Here is a 5,851-nt window from a genome sequence, read left to right as displayed (position 1 = left end):
AAAAAAAAGCTGTTTGGAGGACCTGTCTATTTTACAGGTGAAGCCCTCTTGTTACCTGTAGGTGGTATAATACTGCAGAGGCGCAGCTTATTTTAATGTCTTATGGACAATTATATGCCATCAGCATCTTGAAACACAGCATGGATGAGGATTAATTTGGTCTATAGACAGGAGATCTGTTGTATAAGAAGTTACTTTACAGATTCACTGCACAGTTGCTTCACACCCAGGTTCTGTCAGAGACCTGGGGCTCTTTGTTCTTATGGTGTTTCATGTAGGTGTTTTACTTCATCCAAATCACTTAAGTATCCAGCTATGCTCTCATGCCAGAAATGCTTTTACATTTGCATCAAGTCTGAGGCATACCTCTGTGGTATTTTCTCCCTCAGTATATAGGTGTTGGTAATGTACTGACAGAGACAAGGCTTATCCGCCCCATTAGTGCAGAAAGAAGTTTTCACCTGTGAGAGAGAAGAGATTAGACTAAATTCCCGTCAGATAGGAATGCATCACTTGCTAAAAGGAGCTTCTTCAAGTCATCTTCAAAGGCTCAAACCTCACTTGCTAAATTGACACCTCATACAGATGTCATTTTCCTTCTGTTCTTAGCATAAAATTTTAATAGAACTCAAACCCCATACAACAGACAACGAAATGGTAAGCTATTTTTCATAACCTAGTGTGCTTGTGCACACTCTTTTGGTCAGCATGGATGACTGGTGGCCAATCTGCAAAGGATATTGATTTACCGGTGCCAGCTTCAAGAAAGCCTCTCTTCATCTCAAATGTCTGAAACTCATGGTCTTAATACCGTGCACGACTGGACCACAGCTCAGATTGTGCTGTTGTGTAGTTTGGCAGCTATGGCACACAGTGGTGCTTTTCTGAGCATACTGAAGCATTTCACAAAATTTAATACCTCTACCTTATGCTTTAGCAAGAAACCAAGCTATGTACTTCTTCTTAAGGCAAGAAATTTAGTGCTCACATAGAACACAGCTTTTCAAGGACAACAAATAATGTGTGCAGTTTGGAAAGCCTCAGTATCTAGTGGATGCAGATCAATTATTTGTTCAGTTTTGTGTTTTTACACAAAAATGCAAATGAGAGGACGGACAAACTAACTCAGAAGAATGGAGGCAAACAAGTCAGGGTGGCTGTACAGTCAGACAGGGGACAGGAATCTAAACCTTTTTACAGGATAAATGATCATTTAGCGCTTTGGAAAAGCAATGTGCCTAGGAATAATGGGATCAAAATGAAGATGTGAATGATTTAACTGGAGAGAGCATTAAAAAAGCCAATGGCAGGAGCTATCTTCTGTTGAGTTCAAGCAATAGTATTGATGGGGCCAGCAGAGTGGCAGGACAGTGCTGTTTCTGCAGTCCTTCTGTGTGTGCAGCTGCTGGCAGGAGTCAGCAGTAACTCAGCATCAGGACCAAAAAGCATTTATGATTCCTTTCTGCTACATCACATTGTTCAAGCTCTGCAAACTTCTGCCTTCTGGAAATTTAGGTCAAAATAAACCGACATAATACCTAAAAGACTCTGGGAGCTGTCATGTAACACACAAAACTGATGTTACTCTTTCTTCCTGTTTTAAGAATGGGTTTCTTTATCCTGTAAAAGTGTGAACTGCATCGGCAATAATTGCTGTTTCAAGTCAACCCTCTTGAAATACTTTACTGCTGAGTACCATTTTCCACTGATGTAAGTTTGGGTGAAAAAGGTCCACTTTGTTTCTCCTCTCTTTTCACATACACACACTGGAGCTTGTATGCCAGGTTTCCTAGGAATTTCAACCCTTGGGCCATGCAGCTTGCGTGTATTTAACTTGTGACATGTGTGTACTTTAATTTGGTTTCCTTGCTAGTATTTATAATGAGCATGGAGTTGTCAACACCATCCCTCCATGCAAACCCGGTATTTTCATTGCCAGTTTCAGTTTCAAGTTATTTGTTCTGTTAGAGGCACAGGGGCTGTCAGTGCAAGCAAGTACACACATGCACACTAGTCCTTTAGACAGCAGGTGTCTGTAAACAGAGCATAGAGGAAGAAAACGGATGGATTGCTAAATACTCTGGATTATGAGGTAACAGGGCACAGAAATGAAACAAGTCAGGCAGGTCATTCATGCAGAAGGGAAACAATTTTAGCACTGTCACTTTCATCTCTATTCTTGACACAACTGTCTTTTTCACTGATGCCAGGACTATTATCCTTATGTAATATTAAGTTCTGCTCTGCATAGCTCTTTCATCTCCTAGATCAATGTCTTTTCCACTAATATCAGGACTTTTAATCTCATGTAACTTCAAGTCCTACTTTGTATAATTCAAGAAACCTTTGCCCACAGACTGGACCATAGGATTTCTTGACCCTTGTCCTTCTACTCCCTTGTATGCACTGTGCGTGGAACTCACTGTATTTGACTGCCCTCCCACACGTCTCCTGCCCTCATCAGTGGCATCTCACACGCACACCATTCCAGTTCTGAACTCACATGGCTGCTATGGGTCACCCACCAGCTATTTCCTCATGCCAGATCCTTCAAGGCATTGCTCAGAAGTGTGGAGATCACGGTCCAGTCCTACAGGATCCATCCCATAGCAGCTTTACACTCTGACCCAGCAAACTGAGGTCTGCATCATCCACAGCAGCTCTTCAGGCCTTTGTAGCAAGCATCAGTTTAGGCTGTAGATTCTCAAAGGCCAAAGCTAGAAGCCTTATCTTTTTGTTACCTATGGGAAAGAAATCTGTCAAGTAATGCAGCTGTCACGTGGTATTTATTCTCTATCTGCTCTGCAAATTAAAAATTCCTGGATTATTCTCTTGTAAATTGAATATAATTTTTCTTCTCAAAACCTCTCACTTTAAGGTCTGTGAACTCATGGCTGTGCTGGTCAGAGCAATCTAATGCTGACTTACTCACTGAGTAATGTGCAGGCACTGAGTCTGTGCTTCTTGTACACCTGGTGCCAGTGCCCCACCTGCAGAAACTGACTGAGGCTGAAGGAACTCTGACTCTTCTTGTCACAGAAAGAACATGTAAGAGTTTCAGACAGCTGTTGGGAGAAAGAAATAGAACATTGGTGTGGGTAGGGTATTTCAAAGTTCCTACAAACATTGAGTTTCTCTTTTATGGGGTTGTCAGGAGAACTTTATAAGCTGGTTAACTCAGAAACAGGAGTAATTGTCCTTTTCAGATCACAGAAGAATCCCTATCAAAGGCTAAGCTGTAGCTTGAGGATTGCTTATGTGCATTCTCCTGAGGATATATCTCAGAATCATTCACCAGTGGAAATCACTAAATTCCTAATTACATTACAGCTGATCCAGACTCAGCTTGAAAATGTGGGTGGACATTCTCAAACATAGCTGCAAAATACAGCTGCCTGTATTTGTTTGCCCAGCGTAGGCCCAGCTCTGCAGGAGCTCCAGAGCTGCAGGGAGGGCAGCTGCTGAGAAAGAAGTCTTGCAAATCCAGTTTCTAAGAGCAGCAGGTGCTGCCGAGCTTTCCAGTGTCCCACTGAAAAGACTTCTCTGTGGATGTAGCTTAGCATTCACACCTCAAGTTGGCTGCTAGTTGCATGCTTACTATCACTTTCCTCCTTTCCATATCTGCATATCTTTTTAGACTAAATTCCTGGCCCAGATAAATATGAACCTCCTTCTCTGCCCTGCGTGTATCCAGCGTAGACCTAATTTAATAGCAATGTGTTACAAAGATAGTACAGTTCTAACTGATGTGTCCTGGAAGCCACAGCAGTTGGGAGCACTGTGTAAGCTCATTTACCCTTCTGACTTTCAGTTCCCAGCATGATAAATTGAGAAGAGTTGAAACCCTGTGCTGCTACAACCGGCTGTATCTAATATCAAGTTTAAATTTGGAGGGATCGCAATCTACATAAATATTTTAACCAAAGCATTTTGAACTGTCACTGCTTCTTCACATTCTCTGTGTCCGTTCATTGACAGTTCACTTACTTTGATTACTAATTTGGCCTTCCGAATAGCTTCAGATTAGACAATTAATTCAGACTGAATATGTACCCGCATCTTTAACTGCTCTATCAGTCCAAGAGCTGTCCTTCCTCATCTCACCTGAAGCATCTTGTGCCTGAGCCTCCTCTTATTGAAGTTCATCTTCAGACCTCTGCTAAAAGCCAGCCTTTCCCTCGCCCCACGTGAAGCAAGCAAAGGAGAAGCCAAACTGAAAAGCAGTTGAAAGCTAATTCACAGGGCTGAGCTGCTTCCTACGGCTGTTCCATTAAGTCTGCTCATTTCCTTCAGAGCAGCCACCCGTGTGTGTCAATTTGTGTAGGTGGGAGCGTAGTGTGACCTCGCACTGTGTGCTCTGCAGTGCTATGAAAGTTACTTAAAGCCACAACATGTTTCAGATGGTTTAAAAGAATAATTTTCTGCAAGGTACATTTTAATCAACAGAAAGCTGTTTGTTTCAGGAGCTCTATCAGATAACTATGGCTCATGTATTGTTTGAGCTCACTGCTCTCAAATAGTATGCACACATCCCCCATTTTCCCAGCTGCCTTTCCCCTGTGCCTCAGGTGAGGAGAGACTAGGCTCAAGTAGGCTGGATATACCTGCCTCACAGATGGCATCACTTCCCCACTCTCTGCAGGCAGCTTGGGAGGTTCTGATGGTTGTTCTTCCATTAGCTCCCCCCTCATTCTTCTAGAGCAGCAAGAGCTCCCTTAGATAAGACCTAGAAGTACACATGGAGAAGCACCACCAAATAACTTGGGGCAACTGACAGGCTTGTGTAGTCCCCAGACCAGCAGGAGCAACAGTCAGAAGCCAAGAGGGAAAGCTTTGGAAGCTGAGAATGATCCTGGGGAAAACCCAGGCCAGGAGTATAAGTTGTGCAAGCATCTGATGCAGATGGTGTGCTGGGTAAGTGGATGATGTCTTACAATAGCTATTAATGCTCTTCTTCAGTACTACTATCTCACCCCTCAACCATGGAGAGATTTACTAGTAGCATGAATATCTCAAGGACAAATCCCAGATACTGGTTGCTGAAGGACACATGGGACACATGGGAAGACGTGCTTCAGTCCAGCCAGACTGCAGTCTTGATCACAGCTGTTGTCAGCTGTAGATTAGGACATCAGCATCACTGTACTAGTGGTAAAGATCAGCCCTTGGCTCTGAAGGAGCTGTTTCAGATCTGGTGTGTCTCTAAATTCCTAAACCACACAACTTCAGTGACTTACCTATTCAAAGAATAATTTCTGAGAAATAACCCTTTTCGTCCCCCCCAAAATCTTTCATGTGCATTTTAGTTATCTGCAGTAGCTCACGTCTGGTTATATCAACCAAGTTTTCAGGCAGCAGTTGTTGCTAGAGGGCTCCCATCAGACAGAGAGGTGGTGTTGCTGACAGGTCTATATATCCTGCCTGACACACAAGAAAAAACAGAGTTACTCCTGTGAGCTGAAAGTTGTGTAGGCGTTCATTTTGTTAAGTTTGCAGTGGTGGTGTTTGAAAGAGATCAGGGTTCTTCAGTTATTTAGGAAAGTGGTGCAAGGGCTCTGAGTTGATGCTGAATCTTACTGCCAAAGTAATGCCCATTAGCTTCCTTCAATGTGACTTTTCTTGGGATAGTTAAGGAGCCTGGTTTTCATCATCTCTATTCACATTTTTGTAATCTCAACTAATAGAAATAGTCAGTATTATCTGCTGCAAGATTCTGGCTCACTGTCAGTACTCATGTTTTAGACACACAAAGTATTTCCCGAAAAAACACTTTGCACTATTATAAACTCAGAAAAAGTGGAAAAAGACTACAGATGTGTCACTAGTGTTCACTTGGAGCAAGAGAAGAACT

The sequence above is a fragment of the Meleagris gallopavo genome, chromosome 1 (assembly GCF_000146605.3).
Source record: "Meleagris gallopavo isolate NT-WF06-2002-E0010 breed Aviagen turkey brand Nicholas breeding stock chromosome 1, Turkey_5.1, whole genome shotgun sequence".
In the NCBI taxonomy this organism is placed as follows: Eukaryota; Metazoa; Chordata; class Aves; order Galliformes; family Phasianidae; genus Meleagris; species Meleagris gallopavo.
This window is presented reverse-complemented; position numbering follows the sequence as displayed.